The 22,737-nt window shown below is 33.4% G+C and overlaps 2 protein-coding genes across 4 annotated transcripts in view; one reads left to right on the top strand and one right to left on the bottom strand.

Annotated features, from left to right (window-relative positions):
• ple (tyrosine hydroxylase ple) overlaps positions 1 to 22,737 on the top strand; it is a 536,948-nt gene that overhangs the window by 47,675 nt on the left and 466,536 nt on the right. Inside the window, exon 2 of the mRNA XM_067120469.1 lies at positions 15,773 to 15,834. The gene's annotated coding sequence lies outside the window, so the exon portion shown is untranslated. The remainder of the gene's footprint in view (positions 1 to 15,772; positions 15,835 to 22,737) is intronic.
• LOC136848172 (neural-cadherin-like) overlaps positions 1 to 22,737 on the bottom strand; it is a 210,513-nt gene that overhangs the window by 47,652 nt on the left and 140,124 nt on the right. The window lies entirely within an intron of this gene.

Raw genomic sequence — 22,737 nt, forward strand, 5'->3', positions numbered from 1 at the left:
TTTCCGCCAGTGCCAACTGACCACCAGCTACATAATTCACGTCATAACATCTAAAAAAACGACTGTAGTATATGCTTGTATATGTTGTATTTATGTATACAAAGCCTATTATATTACGAGTGTATATTTCACCACCTTTTCTTTTTCGAGATGCTATGAAAAGTGAATGCATTCATGGTAGATTTGTAAGTGTAAACTGGGTAATAAATGTATATTCTAGTCTATTTCTCCCATGCGAATCCTCAAAAAATGTATTAGAGAAAAAGCAGACTCTGTGTGTTGTAAAATGAAGCATTGCTTTCACTGGTCTAGATTATTCTGCAATAAGCGCGTTTTTACTTTTGTCTGAATAAGCGATGTCTCAAATCAACAAGCGTTTCACGAAACGCATTTGCTCATCGGTTTCGAAATTTCACTGTTATAGGAACTTGTATTGATCTCGCGAATGCAACTGATCGTTCTTATAATGTCGCAGAGTCTTTTCGAGACCAGTTGTCGAAGCCCAATTTTCAAGTCGATGACAGATTCTAAAAGGCTTTAATGAGATGGAGTGTTTATTAAATCAAGCAAAAACTGCCGCTGTTCTGTTGCAATAAACACTCGTTGCTGCCACAGAACTCACGTGGAAATTTGCACGCTCGATGACGCTTGACAGTGTATTGACACTGGCACACGCGGGTGTACACACACACAACCATTTATACATACATATATTTATATATATATATATATATATATATATATATATATATATATATATATATATATATATATATATATATATATATATATATATATATATATATATATATCTAACAAGGGTGACTCCTGAATAAATCAAACGAAAGAGTGAACTTTCAAATGCCCTCACTTTATATATATAAAGTCACGGAGAATATCTTTAGGCAGAAAACTTCCATAACATTTGCCATTTCATACGCCTATCCAGAATACTCTTCACCAACGTGGCCAACCCTGTAGCATGCAATGCACTATTCCCCTGCATAATAAGACCCTTATTTTCCAATAACATTTTCACTCCACTACTTAGTATTTTCTAAGTGTCCTGCGAATAAATTAACATTCGTATGCTTTATCCCATCTACGGAATTTAACGGTGTCTGTCTACAATTTTCTGTCTGACAAAGCATATGAAAGAGCCATTTTATTAGCGGAAGTATCATGACCACACTACGACCATGCTTTCTTCTTAAGAGCATTTCCACAGATAATCACAGAGAAAGCCAGTGCTTTACATAATGAATTAATGGTACTGTTTTCCAAGTCTGTCGTATATTTCTGGTAAACAGTATTATCGTTTTAAGCATAAACGTGTTCGTGTCTTTGATCATCCTATGAAGTCCAGTTCGCATTCGATAAGAATTCAATTTTTAACATAACACGAGAGGACGATAACTTGCATTCTTTCGTATAGCTCGTGTTACATAATTAGAAAGATATCTTGTTCATTTCACTTTCTGTTATATCTAGATAGTTTGATTCTTACATGATCACCAACTACAGTAAATGTTGGGCGAACTAATCGTTGAAAAATTCAGGGATTAAAACTGATGATAATCCTACTTCCTTAATGTGTATTATTTTAATTTTTATTCTCTGTGTTGTATGATTATCAACAACAATAAGATTAATGTTATTAACATTTTTATTGCATCATTATCAATGACCTTTCATCAAAAATAAAAATTTCTTTTAACGTGGTTGAATCCAAAAGATAAATACTACATACATCCGCTAATTAAAAACAAGCACCGTATAGACTATTACTAAAACGTGATTAACCTTGATATAATCCCCCTTAATTGAGCAGCAATTCTGTTTTGTTTTCCCTTTTTCCGTAAAGAGATTAAACCCCCTTAATTTTTAAGTATCCAATTAAACCAAAATATTTCAAGCGTTTAGAACGCTTCATCAAACTTGTTTCCCATTAAACATAATGATGTCATTTATTTTACTGATACGAATTGGAGTTAATTTTCATGCTTTTTTTCTACTAGGTCTGTAAATGATTAGGTAGTAGATGGTGATATTTGATACTACAGTTAAATTGCAAGGGATATGAGAGACAGGTTGCCGTAATCCTAAATGGAGCACCTCTTTTGTACCCGATATTCCGAGTCGATGGAAACTTGGGAGTTCGTTTTCCTTTGGGCTTAAATGAATGTACTGCAATGGCCGTGCCTTTGACCCCTTCATAAAGAAGAGATTTCAATTAAGTGTCCCCGTACTGGCGGAAGTAAATCTTTTACAGTTTACATAAATTAAAGCTTTTAAGTGAAAATTTATAGAGTATCAGGTGAAAGTGCCAGTTTGACATAATTGCTCCTTCATGAATAATATACAGTAAGTAAACAGTTTTGAATCAAGGTAAATGTAAGTTAATATACAACATAAAATGAATGTTCCTGAGGATTATTCAGTAAAGTTTTTTAATGGGAATTTACTTAAATATTAACTGTCTTTTGGTTATCTAATGCCCACATTTTATTTCTCATTTAGATAAAATGATAACGGTGATACAGAAATGAAAAAATTCAAACATTTATAAAATAAAGACTCATCCCGAGGCTGTTCTACATTTTATGTATCGCCTTAGTGGAAAGCATGATAAAAGTTGAGGGAGTTGGAAAAATTTATAGAAAATGCAGTCCCCAGTTTATCTTATGTTAAGCTCTAATGAAAAAAGATTTCTGATGTATTCCAATGCTGGTGGATAATGGAGTTGGTGAAAAAGTGGAATTTCTTACTGAGTAAATGTTAAACTCACAAAGCAATTAATAAAGAATAATAAATTTATAGTCTCTTTTGAGTTAGCTAGCTCAAGGGAGGCCGCTAATTGTGTAATCAAACTGCGTTCTCTTTCATAATTGCCAATTCCAGAAAAACGCAAAATGTCATTACTTTGCTTTTCATTTTGGCAGTTATTAACTCATTTGTGGTCTTGGCAAAAATCAATATCTCCAGAATTCGGGAAACAGGACAATTTCCATCAAGGTAAGGGAAGTAGTCATTTCCTCTTGACTTCAAAAAGTTGGAATGGCTTTGTGAGTAAAACTAAGAATTGAATTTATAACTCAAGGAAATGGAACTCCTGTCTTTTTTTTCGGCTGCAAGTATAAGGCATCAGGCACCGAAAATACTTCTAATTACACATTGCATGAGCAAAGGCTATTCATTTTATAGGACTTCTTTTATACATGCACAGGCATATTCAGACATAAATGAGCTCCTTTGTGTGTTTAGGTAAATTTGCTTAGTTTGTGCATTTACTTTCAGATTGGAGTATAATATATATATATATATATATATATATATATATATATATATATATATATATATATATATATATATATATATATATATATATACACACACACACACACACACACACACACACACGTGCGCGTGTGCATGCATGCACAGTTAACATAAACTAGTTCAAAACATCTTGTCATATGCTGGTAAACCTAATAAGAAGGAGCGATAGAGAGAGAGCACGAAATTTTCGTGTGAATGATGCAGTTTTCTCACAGCATGTTTAACACAGGCCATCACCTACGTTCCGTCTAATCCTTTCAGGTGGTAAGTATTTCACATGTCTTGCAAATCTCCTTCCACTTTCTCGTAAATAGTCACGTGTTTTGGCGATTGCGTGACTAAAGGAGCACTTCTGTGCATGGAAGTAAGCTGTCTGGGGCTCGTCATTGACTTTATCATACGGAGCGTGCTAATTGCGATTTTAGCCGGAGGGGGGATTATTACGGTTTGCGGGCCGAAGTGTAGTATACTGTCCTGAAGGCTTCCTGCGTTTTTGTTGGTGTACAGAGAAAGCTTAACAGAACAAGACAGCGCTAACGGAGTCATAAAACGTTGTTGGTATTTATGCTTCTGCTACGTTATTTTTGAATGAAGTTCTGAATTATCATTGGTTTTATAATTACTTAACACAAGTTTGGATCCTCTTGTTGCTGTTATTCATGATTCAGTACTGTAAAAACAAGTTTGGGTCAGATTCAAATGCTTGGAGCTAATTTTATGTTTTCATCCATAAAACTGATTGATAAGTCCAAGGGAAGGTAGATAGAAAATATGTCAATTTGTGTGCAAGATGATAGATTATGGAAATTTGTAGTATTCAATGCCAGCAGCTAATGAATTTTTACCGCTTTATGAAAAACCAAAAACGACTGAGGCCATCTTACTGTAATTTCAATAAAGCATGATTGAAATTTTGAGGATGCGTAAACGCTTGAAGGATTTTTCTTTTTTGTAACACCGTAACCACGTCTATATCAAGGGTGTTATTGTATGGCTGTTATCTGTAATTGTCAACACCTTTGCTCTCATATATTCGTATTTTACTTTATTGCCATTCTCTCTCGTCTTATTATTCACACGTCTCTCAGGAAATCGGTAATAGGAACACAATTACTTTAGACTGTTATCGATTTTATGTACATTGACACCGCTATAAAATAACAGTTATATATAAATTATATTAGGCAAAATCCTGGAGAGAGTATATTTGTTTTCTTCATTCTTAAAATATCTGTTTAGGTCAAAATTATCCTTAGTCCAGAAGTCACTCACCTCGTATACAAGGTAATGCAGAGCTAAATGTACCAACATCATGCGTAATGACACCCCTACCCCTCCCACTACACATGCATGCTCGCATATCCCCTCCCACCCACTTCCCCACTAAACATATATATACACATACCTCAACTAGTCATGCGGGCATTATTTACCGCCTAGTATTGCATGAATTGTTCAACTACTCGGAGTTCATTTCCTGTTGAAACACCATTAAGTTGTTTCATTATAAATAGCTCTGTAATGACAGCACGAATATATAAAAATTCATAATGAGGTGAATTATACGACCACTATGAAGATTATTTCCTGCTCTTTGTTGTAAAATTGTTTACTGGATATCATAATATAACCTTACCTTTTTCGATGATGATAAATGGTAATAGCTACACAGTAACGTAACGATGACAACTTAATTTGTGTTGAATTCATATGTTAGTTTTGATTTCTTCTCTTGTCATAACATACAGTAACTTTTGAGATTCAAAGACTCACCAATAGCTGTTCCATAAGCTTAATGATGTTACCACATAATCAATTAATTCAGTTTCATGCTATTGCATTAGGAACACTGAAACATTTAGCAAGTTGTTAGTAAAATGTCATTTATCATCAGTTATACACAGAAATTAACTTTTGTAACACTTAAGACTAATACTAACCTTAGGCCTATACAATCAGACACGGTCATTAAGCTTGTATTAGTTAATTAAAAATTAACACCCAATAAAAATGAACATTAGTCTTTTCACCAAAAAGCACAAAACTTTTGCCAATCAGTAGAAACGTTACCTTTTGACCATCCAACTACATATTAACATATCATCAGAACAACGAATACTCTTTCATAAAGACATAATGGAAATAGAATGGGAATATAAAGACAAAACAACAACTTTACTTACCCAGCAGCGTACTGTTGGTTATCACGCGAAGAATGACATCCATCATCCCGTCGCAAATAACAGTTTTCTGTCTATATTTTGATTTATAATTGGCGTGGTCCTTAGAGCGTTTTAAGTAACATTAGGCAGAAGACTCCAGAGTAGAATCGTCTGGGAACTATTCGTCATTCAGCTTTCATGTTATTCAGTCTCTTGGTGATGCATTAGTCAGATTTATAAGCACAAAACTTTAGTGAAAGTTTCAGTGGAAAACGTTAATTCTGAGGTTGAAATTCGTGTAATCAGTAAGCACAAAAAAAAAGAAAAGAAAAAACAGTCGTTTCAGAACTAGGTTATTTAGCCGGAGGAAGTAAACAGGTCGAGGCTTCCAAACTGTCAAGTTTTATTTTGCCACGAATCGTTTTAACATGACTCTACTCTTTCAAAGTACACTCCCCACTTGGAATCTTCGTTTTTTTTATATTATTTTCTAATTTCCCTTACTGTTTTCCTTTTTTGAAACTTTCAGTATCCCACAAACGCCTGTTTCTATAGTTGACTTGTATTTGTTATAGCGATGACTGAAGAGTGAGCTGAAGAATTGTTAATATTTATTGTGGTTTACGACCGTTAAACGCAGTGAACGAAACTTCAAAAAATACATGTAATCATTATAGTCATATACATATATATGTATGTATGTATGTGTGTGTGTGTGTGTGATTTTATGTTTGCGTGTTATTTAAGAGTCCTTGTATGCACATTCGCATGAACTAAATGCACAGATTAGAGGAATTTATTTCCAGTGATAGAAATTCATTTCTCGCTATAATGTGGTTCGGATTCCACAATAAGCTGTAGGTCCCGTTGCTAGGTAACCAATTGGTTCTTATAGCCACGTAAAATAAAATCTAATCCTTCGGGCCAGCCCTAGGATAGCTGTTAATCAGTTCAGTGGTCTGGTTAAACTAAGGTATACTTAACTAAACCGATCTCCATGAGATTCCTCGCTAAGGTGATAGACATAGTGCATAAACTGCATGTATTACTGAAATGTTAGAATTCTCTTCCTGCTACGGTTCTCCTACCTGGCAGTCATTTAGTTTCTTTTAGTTTTCCGTCTTGTTTTCCTTGGATCTGGGCAAGACACGGCAATTGAGCTACACAACGATTAACTTTTGAATGTAATACTAATATCCAGGATGTGAGCAAGGGTATTTGGTGAGAGGGAGAGGAAAAATAACAATAACAATATCTGCAGCTAGAGATACGAAATATATTTAATTCTCACCCACTATAAATTTTGGACTAATTAGCAAATAGTGAGGGAAAGATCAATTAATGGATGTGTTTGTTCCGACAACATAATAATTGCAGTGTGTAAATAATGAACATTGTGCGTAGTAATGGTTGATAAATAAAAGAAACAAAGCAAGTTAGCAGTCACCTTGTAATGAATATATTATATAAATATGATAATATGTATTCAGAAACAAATACAGAACCGAGGAAATCGGACGTTTCAAACGAAATACATTAATGAAAAAGAAAACAATAACTTCAAAAAGGTATACCGCCAGGAACCGTTGAAAGGATAAAGCCTTAACCTTACAGTTCAACTGGGTGTGTTCCAAAGACGCAATGATAAATGACAGCTGCTGCTTTTATTACAAAGACATGTAGTTATGTCATGGGTATAGGATATGACAAAGGAGAATGGGAACGTCAAAGGAAAACGGGAAGAAGTAATACATGGATCGGATGATTGGTGTCTGAAGGAGCTTGGTATAGGAATAGAAGGGGTCATAACAAAATGTAATTTAGCAGATTGTGTAGTGGAGACGGATGCGGTGAGATACCAAGTAGCAGGGGGAATATCATTGAGAGTATAATTATAAGGGGAGGAGATTTCAATTTGAAAGAATAAATGAAACTTTTGATAAAAATAAGAATGGCAGTCCAGAGAACAACGAATACAAAAAAAAAAAAAAATTCAGAGGTATGCATAAAAACAGACAAAGACACAAGTAAAAATAAGTCTCCGAAAAAGAAAACAAGAGATTAAAGAGTATAGGATCAAGAAGCTTCAATAAATAACCTTTATTGAAGTAGAAAACCCCAACGGAAATAATAACAAAGATCTGTGAAAGTCTATGGGCAATTCCTCTGTGAGATTCAAACATATTTCTATGACCAAACTGCAAAACAATGGATTCTGTCCTTGCACTGCTTCTCTGAACTTCTTTTAACTCGACGGGAGGATTTTGATTGGCATTCGAGTTTCATTGATAGTTTGAGATATTTCTTTATCTTACATCATATTTTTTTTTTATATAAGCTCGAGCTTTGCATTTTCATTTGCTTTTCATATTTCCCATAAATTCAGCTTGCCTAGCTGTGAGAGAACGGCTGTTAACATTATCAGAAGGGTTTCATGTGCAACTTATTTACAATAAAAACACTTTTCTTTTTACGTCCTGAAAAGCTAATGGATTAGGATATCATAGTTTACTACTAGTTTACAATAATTAGGCGTTCCATTAGGATTTCCAAACAATAGGGTATAATGTAGAGCTGTTTCCATAGGCAACTACTAAAAGTAAATGACTCAAGTTATCAATCTATTTTTTTTTACAGTAAATAACAAGTCACTAAATTATATAATTCATTCTTTGAGTAAATAACGGAAGTTATAACAAACTCTGTCATTATTTTTTCACTGTTATTAAATCCGGCATACCCACGATTGTTCTCTTGCAGTACGGCATTCACTTAAATAAAATGTATTATTATGGAAGCTTTAATTATTATAACCAGGTGAACTCGGTTACGGACAGTATTTTTTTAGTTCCGAAGGGTTTATTGAGAAACGGTACATTAATTGTGAAATAAGGGAGCACTTTAAATAAAAAGATTAAATTGTCATGGGAGTAAATGATAAATAACGGAGAACATGGGAATGGAACTGATCTGGCTTGCAATGAAGAAAATAAGCATTTTTTAAGAGATCAAGTTTGCGCAAATAGATGACACCTTGAGAGCAGACGCATTTTTAGTCCTACGCAAAACAGAATTTAATCGGGTTACAAGATTTTAGTTCCTTTTAATGTTAACCTAACATTGGTCTTTTGCAGATGTAATAGCAACAAATACTCCAGAGCGTGGTAATCATGCTGCTTAAGTACAGTTTTTATCGAAAAGCTTTTAATGTATGACGCGGTTTGTTATTTCTAACCAACGGTCGGATGGGTGGGTTTTATGAGGGCGGGGAAGGGGTCATGAAATAATGCAATCTCTTCAGTCAAATGAAAATGACCAACTTTTAAGCAAAGTGCTATGATGTTTTGTGGATGAAATGTGGAAGTAACAGTTTTGATTCAAGGAAAATAGACTAGAAGTAAAGGCAGAGAACTGGAAATAGGAAAACCAATAAGGAAAACTTTCTTGAGATTTAGTAACGTTATACTCATTATTATGTTGTATAGGATAAAGGATTTCCACGGTCCGGATGTAACCTGATCTCTTTTGCAGCAAATCCAAACATTATAAATGGAAGACATATACTCAGAAATGTTACATTTTAGAGTTGATAGGAATAGTGAAGGTTATGAGCATGCAGAAGAATTGCGACATATCCAATGAAAGTTTATCGATGCTGAACCCAAGGATCTAGCAAAATATATATGCTGCACTGATATTAAATTGAGCATTATATGATTGTGAATCTTGTAAAGAAAACACATTATACATATTCAACGTTTAGTGACTTTTATTTAAGAATATTGCAACAGTTTTCTTTCTTTTATGTGAAAGAATCTTGAGAAACGTGGGTGCTATTAGGACAGTTTATATGAAAATTCTAGATCTGAGAATCTTCCAACAGGTAGAAGCTTCACCTTTAAAATTTGAGCGAGAAAGATCATCGTGTGACAGAGGCAGTGAAATGAAAACTCGGATAAAATGATAACTTTTTAAGTCACACTTCCGAATTTATGGTAACATTTTGTGTTATTCAAATTGTTTATTAAAGTTGAATGACTTTCGAATTTCACTAAAGCTATCAGGCATTCTATACATAGTGGAATGTATTCATCATAAAAAAATATCATGAACCTTTTCAACTTCAAATCTTTTTGATTAAAATTTCTACTTCTGTTGACCACTAGAAAATTAAATTCATGGAAAAGTAGTATCGGTAAATATTTTTGAAATCTTAATTTTAAATTTTAAAAAAATGTAACAATTTTCCCATCATTAGAGAAGTTATGCTTTTCCGTCTTTAGTTCTCAAAGCATATTCCGAATTTGAAATGAAACCTTTAGAAAATCCAGTTAAGCAAACAGCAAAGTACATTGTGCACTGCGAAAATTTTTCAAGTTATTTCAAAACCCTGCGTACACTCGAAATGAATAAAATAAATGACGAGTAATTAATGGACTTATCAAGTTCTGTGATGCAATCTAAAAGAGACAGTAGATGTTGTTGATGATGGAAAAAAAAGTACACAATTTCTCTTCCTTTCATAGGTCAGAGGTTATTTGGTCGCGGTTATTGCGTCGTCTTGGCTGTCACAGAAACCAGTAACTCAGTTGTCTTATATTTCTCAAAATAACAATAAATGATTTAGTTCACAATATATTTGACAATATTCCTTCCGGTTTTCTTATATACCGAGATCCTGTATTAACTAACATGTTGACAATATTGATTTAAAAAGTAATTTAAAAATTCATCTCTATTTTGATTTCATAAACGGGGAGAAATGGATTTTTATTGTTTTCTTTTCTTTATGAAAGAAATTGAGAATATAATTATTAACGTTCCTTTCACCTGAACAGAAGTAGGTCGTTATCTACTATATTAAAAAAGAGAAAATGAATATAACATTATTACAGCGAATACAGCGAAATCTATTTTTTTTCAGGAAAACAAGAAAACAACTCCCAATGTATTGTTTGAAAGAGATCATTATTGTCAAAAGATGAGAAAGACAAACAGACAGGGAGAATATGAAATACATTTCCTTTTCTTCAAGCAAGAGAGACCAAAAGTGATATCTTTTAATTTCTTTACGAGAGAGAGGGAGAGGGTCCACAGGGGAGGCAAATAAAGAAACGAAGGCCCTCTTCTAGATCGTCAGTAGCCAACTCCCAGCTATTTAGAGGGTGGTAGTCAGTAGTTCGGGGCACAGTGAACCATAGAAAGGAGATGGAATCGAAACATGAGAATATGATATGTGAACGGTTTGTGGGGTTACTGATGGGTTACTGAAGGCAAAATAAAACTACATAAGAATGAATATCACACACCTAGAAAACAATAACTGAATACTGCAAAGTTTCTGTTTCATTACTGACAAGTAGAAAATGAAAGTGGAGACGTGGATACGAAAAAGAAATATTTATATGAGAATAACTGAAACGTTTGCTTAACTAATGGTAATCACATGAAAGTAATATAGAAGAATAGATGGAACAAAGGAAAAGAGCTGTAACTAAATAAAATGCCAAAGTTTCGAAAAAGGGCCTTTAGATAAACAGAAAAAGGTGATATTATATGACGAAAAACAAAAATGTTAAATGACAACTTGTCACGTTATGACATTTGGCTGAAGGATTAGAAGGAAATGAAGAGATCAGTAACAGGAAGGGGATAAAACAAGTAATAACAAAACAATAATATATAACCTGACTTGTCACTGTTAATAGATTGGGAAACATGTAAGGAAAATAAGGGAAAAATCGAAAGTCATCGAAAAGGTAATTTTTCGCGCAAGCTTTTTTTCGAAAAGTATTGCGTTAACACTTATACTGTTATAAAAAATACCCCATTCCCTGAATGATTCTTTATTATTATTATTATTATTATTATTATTATTATTATTATTATTATTATTCAAAATATGCACACTTGCTTATTAAGCATCGTTAATATACCTATTGAATTGCAAAACAAAATCCACAGGAGAAATAAAAAAATCGTGAAATACATTTCTCATAGGAATAACAAAATAGTAAAAAATATAAATTATCGAAGGAATAACGGCAATTTTTTCTTAATTTTTAGGAAATTTTTAACTTAAACGTGACTTACTTATACCCAAAGGACAAAGGTAGTAATGTGCCACATGCACGTAGTATTTCGTAATGTGTTATTTCTGCATGTGCCGAGATAAGCAGGTAATATATGGCTTTATTGATTATACTGTGTATATATATATATATATATATATATATATATATATATATATATATATATATATATATATATATATATATACACACACACACACTCAGAAACACGAGTGTATGCATATATGTATATAGAAATCTAAATAAGTGTATATAGTCGGTGCATACGCGTTTGCCTTGGCTTATTAATGAATACAAAACCTTTTGCGAGAGTGAGACTGAATGAGATGCTTGAAAATACGGGTGCGGGAAGAAACTCGATAATCAATGGCCAGCTATATTTTCATCAGTTTGTGGAGCAACCAACCTTTTCAAGTTGGAATTATTAAGAAAAAAAAATAATGCTATATTGGTTCGTCTTTGCTTTTTGGACACACTGGAGAAATAAAACTTTGCAGATCTTGCAAGTGAACAAACTTGATAGGGTAACTGTTTTTTCAAATGTGGAACTTATTATATCGAAGGATATAGATTAAGAAAAAATATGGTATTTAGAAACACTGGATGCATAATCTCCATAAATTATGTGCATCACTTTCACTCCCGTCTGTCTAAATAACTTGAGCACCTTTTTTTTAAGACCTGCTAATAAAGAGAAGCTCATAATCCTTTGCCGTCACTATGGACTATGAGCGCTTCTATTAAGGCTACATAGTTCAGCATAGCTTGTAATGGAAAAAAAATCTGATCATGTAATAACTTTAGCAGCGCCTGAGTTTACCTCATCGTTATACCTTGAAAACTTATCTTGACATTTTTCCACCGTACTTCATTGGATTATTTTATCAAACCATGTTTTTGTAGTAAAACGCTTTTTCTTAGTACCCTTCAACGGAGTTTTTCATTTGCTTAAGAATGGAAGCATAAAGTTTAGCGTGCAAGGAATCAGTAACGGAATCAGTAGAGGCAGCAACTGTATTATTACTGATAGAGGAGAATTTTCTATTCATCATTGTTGTTTGTTTATTATTTAGCCTTTTATTCACACGTTTGCATCAGTGGGTCGTACGATTACTGGAATATGTTCTTTTGTAACTACGAGTAAGTAGGGCAAAGCTTTATTCGAGAAGATAAAGATAATCCCTCTCTTACTCTTATTATACATCACTTATTTATTGTCACCAAAAGAACATGTCACTGCTCTTTATTGAAGAGCTTCCATAGACCATCCCTCCTGTATTATATTATACATACATACATTATATATATATATATATATATATATATATATATATATATATATATATATATATATATATATATATATATATATATATATATATATATATATATATATATATATATATATATATATATTATATATATATATATATATATATATATATATGACTATTTATCACATCACCGTGATTCATATACAATCAGAAAGCTACAAACGTCCTTTAATATCCAATTCGCTCTACCTCGGAAATAATATATTTTCATATATGTTACCGAAGGGGAATTTTTTAGTTGATAATAAGTCCACCGTCCCGTGGGGTCGAACCAGCGACGGACGAGGAATCAGGACTACAGTGACGCACTAACGCAGTCGGCCACAAGAGAGGTATAAGTGAATATCATCTCCCATCAACTCACCCGTCGAACTCAGGTGTTTTGCATTTGGAGACGATATCCACCCACCTCTGCCATGTTGACCGTGTAGTGCGTTTGTCACTTTGTAGCCATATTATGACTATTTATCACATCACCGTGATTCATATACAATCAGAAAGCTACAAACGTCCTTTAATATCAATTCGCTCTACCTCGGAAATAATATATTTTCATATATGTTACCGAAGGGAATTTTAGTTGATAATAAGTCCACCGTCCCGTGGGGTCGAACCAGCGATGGACAAGGAATCAGGACTACAGTGACGCACTAACGCAGTCGGCCACAAGAGAGGTATAAGTGAATATCATCTCCCATCAACTCACCCGTCGAACGCACTACACGGTCAACATGGCAGAGGTGGGTGGATATCGTCTCCAAATGCAAAACACCTGAGTTCGACGGGTGAGTTGATGGGAGATGATATTCACTTATACCTCTTTTGTGGCCGACTGCGTTAGTGCGTCACTGTAGTCCTGATTCCTCGTCCGTCGCTGGTTCGACCCCACGGGACAGTGGACTTATTATCAACTAAAAATTCCCCTCGGTAACATATATATGAAAATATATTATTTACGAGGTAGAGCGAATTGGATATTAAAGGACGTTTGTAGCTTTCTGATTGTATATGAATCACGGTGATGTGATAAATAGTCATAATATGGCTACGTGCGACAAACGCACTACACGGTCAACATGGCAGAGGTGGTGGATATCGTCTCCAAAATGCAAAACACCTGAGTTCGACGGGTGATTTGATGGGAGATGATATTCACTTATACCTCTCTTGTGGCCGACTGCGTTAGTGCGTCACTGTAGTCCTGATTCCTCGTCCGTCGCTGGTCTGACCCCACGGGACGGTGGACTTATTATCAACTAAAAATTCCCCTTCGGTAACATATATGAAAATATATTATTTCGAGGTAGAGCGAATTGATATTAAAGGACGTTTAGTAGCTTTCTGATTATATATATATATATATATATATATATATATATATATATATATATATATATATATATATATATATATATATATATATATATATAAATCACTTCTCTTTTCCACAAAATAGGTGTCGTTGATAATATTAAGTAGAGATTTTCCTAGCTTTAATCAAAGGAAAAACTTAATTTCATTTCTTTAGCCATAAATCACTTTTATGAAAAAGATATTAGTTATTACTGATAATTAGGTCACGAATGAAATTTTTTTTCTGATATATAAAGCTATTTCCCCGAAACTTTTAGAGCTCTCCATGGTTTTAACGTTTATTTATACATACAATTATATGTATGCGTACATGCTCACATTCATCTGCTTGCTAATTTCTTTTGTTTTATGATTTATCCATTTATTCTTTTACCATTCTTACCGGCATTTTACTTATATTCTCTTTGCTATGATTTTCTGTATTTTCAATTTATTATGATAATAATAATAATAATAATAATAATAATAATAATAATAATAATAATAATAATAATAATAATAATAATAATGCAGTGTTTTTGGTATCAAGAGTGGAAAGGATGGGAATACGCTGAACCTAACAAAGTTAATAATTTCTTACTATCCGAGTCATTATATATATATATATATATATATATATATATATATATATATATATATATATATATATATATATATATATATATATATATATATATATAAAGAGATGAGTTATAATGAAAAATTAAGAGAGTAAATGACATGAATGTTTTATTGTGTGATCAGAAGAATTTTGAGGTTTTTTATATTTTACTTTTGTTTTGCTGGTGACGGTTTCATCCTCATCAGGTCTTTATATTAATTTGTCATAGACTGATTCTTATGATCCATTATATATTTATACGTTATTCTTTTTGTCTGCCTGATTATCCTTATTTTATTGTCCTTTCCTTTATTTTATAGTCCTTTATGGCTTTACTTTCATAAATGCATGCATATTTTCATTGACAATAATAATAATAATAATAATAATAATAATAATAATAATAATAATAATAATAATAATAATAATAATAATAATAATAATATTGGTCAGAAGACTCAATCTTATTGTGGTAATGTTGAAAGTATTAGCCATTTCATCTTCATTGTGTTTCTTGTTTGTGTTTCTATTTGCTTTGTAAATAATAATAATAATAATAATAATAATAATAATAATAATAATGTAAGATAAGATTTTGATTGTATATGAACACTCTCAAGAATAGAAATAAAATGGAAACATATAACCCATCATCTATGATAATGAATAAAGTAAACAATGGATAATGTTAACAAAGACACATCAGATTAGCTGGATGGGTTACTATTATTATTATTATTATTATTATTATTATTATTATTATTATTATTATTATTATTCGGGAAAGGCCTCATCTTAAATATATTACATGAAATAATATACCAGCACGGTAGGCATTCCTTTTGTAATATGTTCTTCTGCTCTTTTCAGTAATTGCTCTCCTCGTGGAGTTCATTTAACAAGAGTCCAAGTGAAGGCACGAGTGATACACCGTAAGTAGATCAACATACGCCTATTCTGTGAAAGTGCATGGAAAAGTGAAAGCTTTTTGAATGGTATTTTTATTGTTTTGTTTTTGACACTATTGCTGATGTACCCATGATCTTTCTTATTTGTATTTTTCTTGACTTGTATTTGATTGTATGTAGTATTCTGCAGCTGCTATATCTATGTTTATGTTATCTCCCACGATTATTGCAAATGACTTCTTATCTCTCAGAGTTTTTTCTTTCTTTTCTACTCGTATTACAATTCTCTACTAATCCATTACGAAGTACCTCTCTTGTAAAAAGGCAACAGAAAGACATGAAGAAGGAAAAGAAAGAATGCTGATCCATTAAGAAGCGTTGGTCATGGTGGTTTCGAAAAGAATGCGTTTCATTTCCCCTCTCGGAATGGGATTTTGTGAATACATTTAGACCCACTGCCACCAGACGAATAATGAATTGCCTGCCCTTTGTTCATGTCTTGTACCTACTTCGCCGAGTTTTTTTTTTTATCTTTTTTTAATACGGATTGGATTTATGTTTAGGTACTAGATGCTCAGAATATAAAAAAAATGGGTGATTTTTATGTTCATCATTACTGAAAGATATATTAAAGAAGATTTAATTCATGCGAAGCACAGGATGTACACATACATTAGTGAAAATGCGAGTTTTAGAGATAATGAATTTATATTACCCCAGAGAATATTTAGTTTTTGTTATGCGAGTTGATGCAGATGGCTATTAAAGAGACAAAGTTTATTCTTTTAAATTAACTTTTTTTTATTTTTTTTTATTACTAGGAAGTGGATTACCAGTGGGAATTGATTGACATGGAGCTCATCTTTTTGCTTGTATAATCATCATATTTTTTGCCCAACTGAATTTTCCATATTTATGTATTTCAGTATAGTAGATTTATAATTACTTATGAGTGATGCCAAATTTGAATTGAGCGTTGTCTTACAATTCTAGCCCAGAAGTTTCTGCTGCTGTCAGTGTTTGTGTCCCTGTCCCTCTACATAGATCATCTTACCAACTGCAGAACCATTACAAAATTAAAGAAACCCGAGATCTCAGGGGTATTTTAAGACCCCTTCGACAGGGATCCGATATCAGAGAAGCACCAAAGGGACTACAGAAATAAGAAAACAAATTTCGACAATCTTTGTCGGCAGAAGATCCCCCACACTCACACTTCAAGAGAAAAATGGGCGGCAGAATACAGTCATCCATTTACAACGCCATTTTATTAATGCGCCATGAAAACGCTTGCTAACTTCCTGCCATCACAACCCTCTCCTTTTATTTTTTTTACCTGACATCAGAAACGGTATTTCTCTTATACAAAGCTTTTCTTTTCACACGTGCAAATATGTACATAAATTCGGGCACAGGGTGGTCAGGTTTCTGTACAACAATCTGCTTCATTATGAAATTTGGTCATTTTATATATAGATATATATATTATATATATTTTATATATATATATATATATATATATATATATATATATATATATATATATATATATATATATATATATATAGAAATCATCAACACACAATCACGTGTGGAACAGAAATAAATTTCTGACTCACGTCGGGATCGAACCCAGGTCTCTCAGGTGGAAAGCAAGGGCGTTACCACTGGGCCATACAAGTCTAAAAGAAGTTGGAACCTGAGAGCAACTGCACCCAAAGGAATTACCTGGGCAAGCTAACTGCTTGCATACCAGCAGTTTTCCCCAACTTCCCGACTCAGCAATGACCCAATAGACAACATTTCATTCGAATTATCCCTTCTGAGTGAATAAGATAGAAATCATCAACACACAATCACGTGTGGAACAGAAATAAATTTCTGACTCACGTCGGGATCGAACCCAGGTCTCTCAGGTGGAAAGCAAGGGCGTTACCCACTGGGCCATACAAGTCTAAAGAAGTTGGAACCTGAGCAACTGCCCCAAGGAATTACCTGGGCAAGCTAACTGCTTGCATACCAGCGAGTTTTCCCCAACTTCCCGACTCAGCAATGACCCAATAGACAACATTTCATTCGAATTATCCCTTCTGAGTGAATAAGATAGAAATCATCAACACACAATCACGTGTGGGGAAAACTCGCTGGTATGCAAGCAGTTAGCTTGCCCAGGTAATTCCTTGGGTGCAGTTGCTCTCAGGTTCCAACTTCTTTTAGACTTGTATGGCCCAGTGGGTAACGCCCTTGCTTTCCACCTGAGAGACCTGGGTTCGATCCCGACGTGAGTCAGAAATTTATTTCTGTTCCACACGTGATTGTGTGTTGATGATTTCTATCTTATTCACTCAGAAGGGATAATTCGAATGAAATGTTGTCTATTGGGTCATTGCTGAGTCGGGAAGTTGGGAAAACTCGCTGGTATGCAAGCAGTTAGCTTGCCCAGGTAATTCCTTGGGTGCAGTTGCTCTCAGGTTCCAACTTCTTTTAGACTTGTATGGCCCAGTGGGTAACGCCCTTGCTTTCCACCTGAGAGACCTGGGTTCGATCCCGACGTGAGTCAGAAATTTATTTCTGTTCCACACGTGATTGTGTGTTGATGATTTCTATCTTATTCACTCAGAAGGGATAATTCGAATGAAATGTTGTCTATTGGGTCATTGCTGAGTCGGGAAGTTGGGGAAAACTCGCTGGTATGCAAGCAGTTAGCTTGCCCAGGTAATTCCTTTAGTGCAGTTGCTCTCAGGTTCCAACTTCTTTTAGACTTGTATGGCCCAGTGGGTAACGCCCTTGCTTTCCACCTGAGAGACCTGGGTTCGATCCCGACGTGAGTCAGAAATTTATATATATATATATATATATATATATAATATATAATATATATATATATATATATATATATATATATATATATATATATAAAAGCTAACTGGGGATTGAAAAGGTCTATTTAAATGAAAGATAAGGGATCACAGGATTCTGTTTTGTGTTGACATTCATCAATCTGTAATTCTTGATTCCAGTCACCCTTATAATTTTGCTAACCTTGTCATTAATTTTTGTCATTAATTTTTCCACCTCTTACAAACATCTTTGATATTTTTGGAACTTTTTTTAAATTTAGTATGAAAAACATTGGCTTTCAATTACATCTTTTTAATGTCTATTCATCCTTTCATCATTTCATGCGATTTATAATTATCATCACATATTTTGGGGTTCAAAACCGGTCATTGTGCTTGACATACCTTCAGTCCTGTCGTAAAACTCCTAAACATTAATATATCGTCATAAATCACTTCTCATCTCTATCAACTTGCTTTCAGCGAGCATCATATCAGGCCACGTACGCCATATGCATTGATTGCCAATGCTTTCAGACTTCAATGCCTAAACCCACCTTACTGTACTCCGTTCAACCCCCTTCCATTATTATTCCCTCTCCTACATCCCGAGTCGAAGTTCTTCAGTGCAGGATCTCGGATATAATAATCAGCTATGCCGTTATAATTGTCGTAACATCCTCCATCACCTCCCCACTTCTATAAGGGCCAATTATTCCTCTCCTCCATTCCTTTGGGACCCCTCCTCGCCTAGATACTTAGTGTATCGCAGGATCTAACATGATATTAAGCCAGTTCCTGGATCCATCTCATCGATCAAAATGGCATGTGCTCCCACAAACACACACACACACACACACACATATATATATATATATATATATATATATATATATATATATATATATATATATATATATATATATATATATTATATTATATTAAACCGTTTGCCCAGCAACTGGTGGCTCGTGAGAAAGAAAAGGGTCATAATCACATTTAAACTTAATGCTTCCTCAGCATTACCCGCTACAGACATCTATACCGAAAGCTTATCAGCATCAATTTGAACTCCATGGAGGTATTTTAGTTACAGTTATATCACGAAATAAGTTTAGCATTGGGGTATGTTGCTCACTAAGAGCATTTCATATTTTCTCAGGCGATGCTAAGATATTAATATTCATAGGTGCGTATTCTACTGTATATATAATTTGATCTATTTGCTATGATAACGTTCTGTTTTATTTATGTTAGTCTCGAATTCTAATTAAAGATAAATATTGATGTCACCAGCACACTCACACACACACACAGACTCACACACACACATATATATATATATATATATATATATATATATATATATATATATATATATATATATATATATATATATATATATATATATATATATATATATTTTAAACACACATGTATAAGGTATATATGTATATATGTATATATATATATATATATATATATATATATATATATATATATATATATATATATATATATATATATCAAGAGCCAGAATTTTTTCCTATGAAGAGTTGGCTCCGCAATGGTCACTGCCTTATTAATACAGGTCATAAATAAACCCCTAAAATCAGCCATTTCATGCTCCTTCATAAAGTGCTCTACAAATATATTATATATGTATATATATATATATATATATATATATATATATATATATATATATATATATATATATATATATATATATATAGTGATGACCCTCTAAAAATTACATGATTCACAGTCAGGGGTTTACGTAACTTCACAGGTAAAATGGGGCATGAAGTATCTTTAAGGAACAGAGTTTATTTACTTCTCCGCTGCTGACGTCGATCTCGAGGTCAAGTTGCTTGTCATTTACAAAAATAATCGCTGTCTTGCAAGTAGCATTATATACAAACATTCTTTTAAGTGTTATGTCATCATTTCATTTTATGCATCTGAAGGTTACAGAACTTTATATTGAATCTTTTGCTAATGCAATCTTGTTCAGTCTTTCTATGTATTAGTAAGGTGATGAATAATCGTTATCCCTTAAACAATCATAGAAAGGTTACGTCATGACTTTATCTCGAGTATCTCTCACTTTCACTAACTTTATACACAATCAGTTGTTCAAACAATCGTTTTCACTCTTATCTATCTATCTATCTACCTCACCCCTGCTTCTGCAGCACTCAAAATCTTCGGGAAACAAGAAGAGCGAATTTTCAGATTACACAGATATCTGGAGTTTAAGTATTCGACATCAATAATCCCCTATGAATCCAATTATTTTGAAGAGCTCTTTGTTTCCTCCAAATAGCATCTACATTCATACCAGGAACTAAAAGGTGAAGAGAGAGAGAGAGAGAGAGAGAGAGAGAGAGAGAGAGAGAGAGAGAGGATAAATTTAGAATATTCCGTTTTAACACCGAAGAGACAGAGGGAGGGAGGGGTAAAGAAAAGAAAAAATAAGTTTTTACAGTGCAAAGAACGAGAGAGAGAGAGAGAGAGAGAGAGAGAGAGAGAGAGAGAGAGAGATTCTGACGATTAAGTAAAATTAAAAAGATGCAAATTTGCAATTAATTTTAACATTGACAGTGTTTTCCCATGGAGATATCTCAGTCACCTGGCAATAAATTATTATTGATATTATTTTATGTTATTTCTATGAATTAACTTCTTTAAATTATAAAACAGAATAGAGTGATCGCATATAAAAAGGGGGAGAATAGAAAAAATAAACAAAAAACCTTAATGTAATCATAAAATACTTGTCCAGTATTGTGTGATGTATTTATCCTTGCCCTCATTCGGTATTGAATTACATTTTTATATTTTGTCAATGCATGTGTAGTGACTATGCTTAATTTAATTTAATCCTTATTTAAAATGCAGTGGTATACTCTACTGTATTAACTTCGTTTGGGTCTAAGGACAAGAAGGCCGAAACAGTGTCACGTAAATTATAAAAAATGGTAATGTACTTTCAGTTGGTTTTGTAGGACTTCGCGTCCCAGTGTGGTTCACACTAGATTCCAAAGGTATATGATAATTATTATCAGTGTTTAGTGAGACTGTTATCCTCCTGTCATGAGGTCACAAATGGATTTGGGTAAGAAAAAACTGGTTGAAAAAGTCAGCGAGATACGTTTCCAGTTCATGTGTGTATCTAAGCCGGATAACAGTATTTATTGTCTATTTTTTTTTTTAGTGAAGGTCAAAAAGCCTTAGTTTTGATGGTTACTGGTGTTTCCAGACTTCGATACCTCCTGTCTTAATTGATTCCATTTTTTCTTCACCCCAATTACTGAGGGTTTTATTCTGGCCTTACCGGTCCTTATTGTGATATATTGCTCTCACTCTCGACGCTTTTCGTTTGCTTCCCTCCTCGACACAATTAAATAAAAGGCAATTCGTGTCATCAATTACTCTCTGCCAGCGTGTTCTCTCTAGACCCCTATTCTTTGCGAGGCAACCTCTCTGCCTCTTTCCTAAAATTACTTTCCCGGCCGTTACTTCCAGTGGAACGGAGGAGAGGAGAGTGTTCCTTCCTTATCATGAGCACATAATATTCAGTAGACTTCCAAATAGTTACTTTGACGACGTGGAAATCAGCAGTCTTAGGGTGACTTAGTCCATGCGTTATATATTTACCGTAACTAGAAAGTTTTCGTTTTCCCAAGACTTGCAGTCTTCTCTTGCTCAGAGGTTGGATTATGATTGCTCTGGACGTTTTATTCTGCTACTCATCCTTTACCTTTCTATTTTGAATCAAGCGCGGAATACACAATACCTTTAGACCACATAGAATATAAAAGGATACTGGATAACAGATTCTAATGCCATGTTAGACTTGTTCAGTAATTTAAAGATATTTATAGCTGAAGTGAGATCGGCATAAATATCGTAACTTTTAAATAGCATATATGTTTGAATTGGTGTTATTGATTGTAATGGGTTTTATAAACCATCAGTCATTGTACTGAAAATGTTTCATTAATTGGCTGATGCCCTGGAAAACGGTTATTTTGTAGGTACTGTAGTATACTTGCATGCACACACACTTACACATATATAT

This window comes from Macrobrachium rosenbergii, chromosome 18 (assembly GCF_040412425.1).
Source record: "Macrobrachium rosenbergii isolate ZJJX-2024 chromosome 18, ASM4041242v1, whole genome shotgun sequence".
Classification (NCBI taxonomy): Eukaryota; Metazoa; Arthropoda; class Malacostraca; order Decapoda; family Palaemonidae; genus Macrobrachium; species Macrobrachium rosenbergii.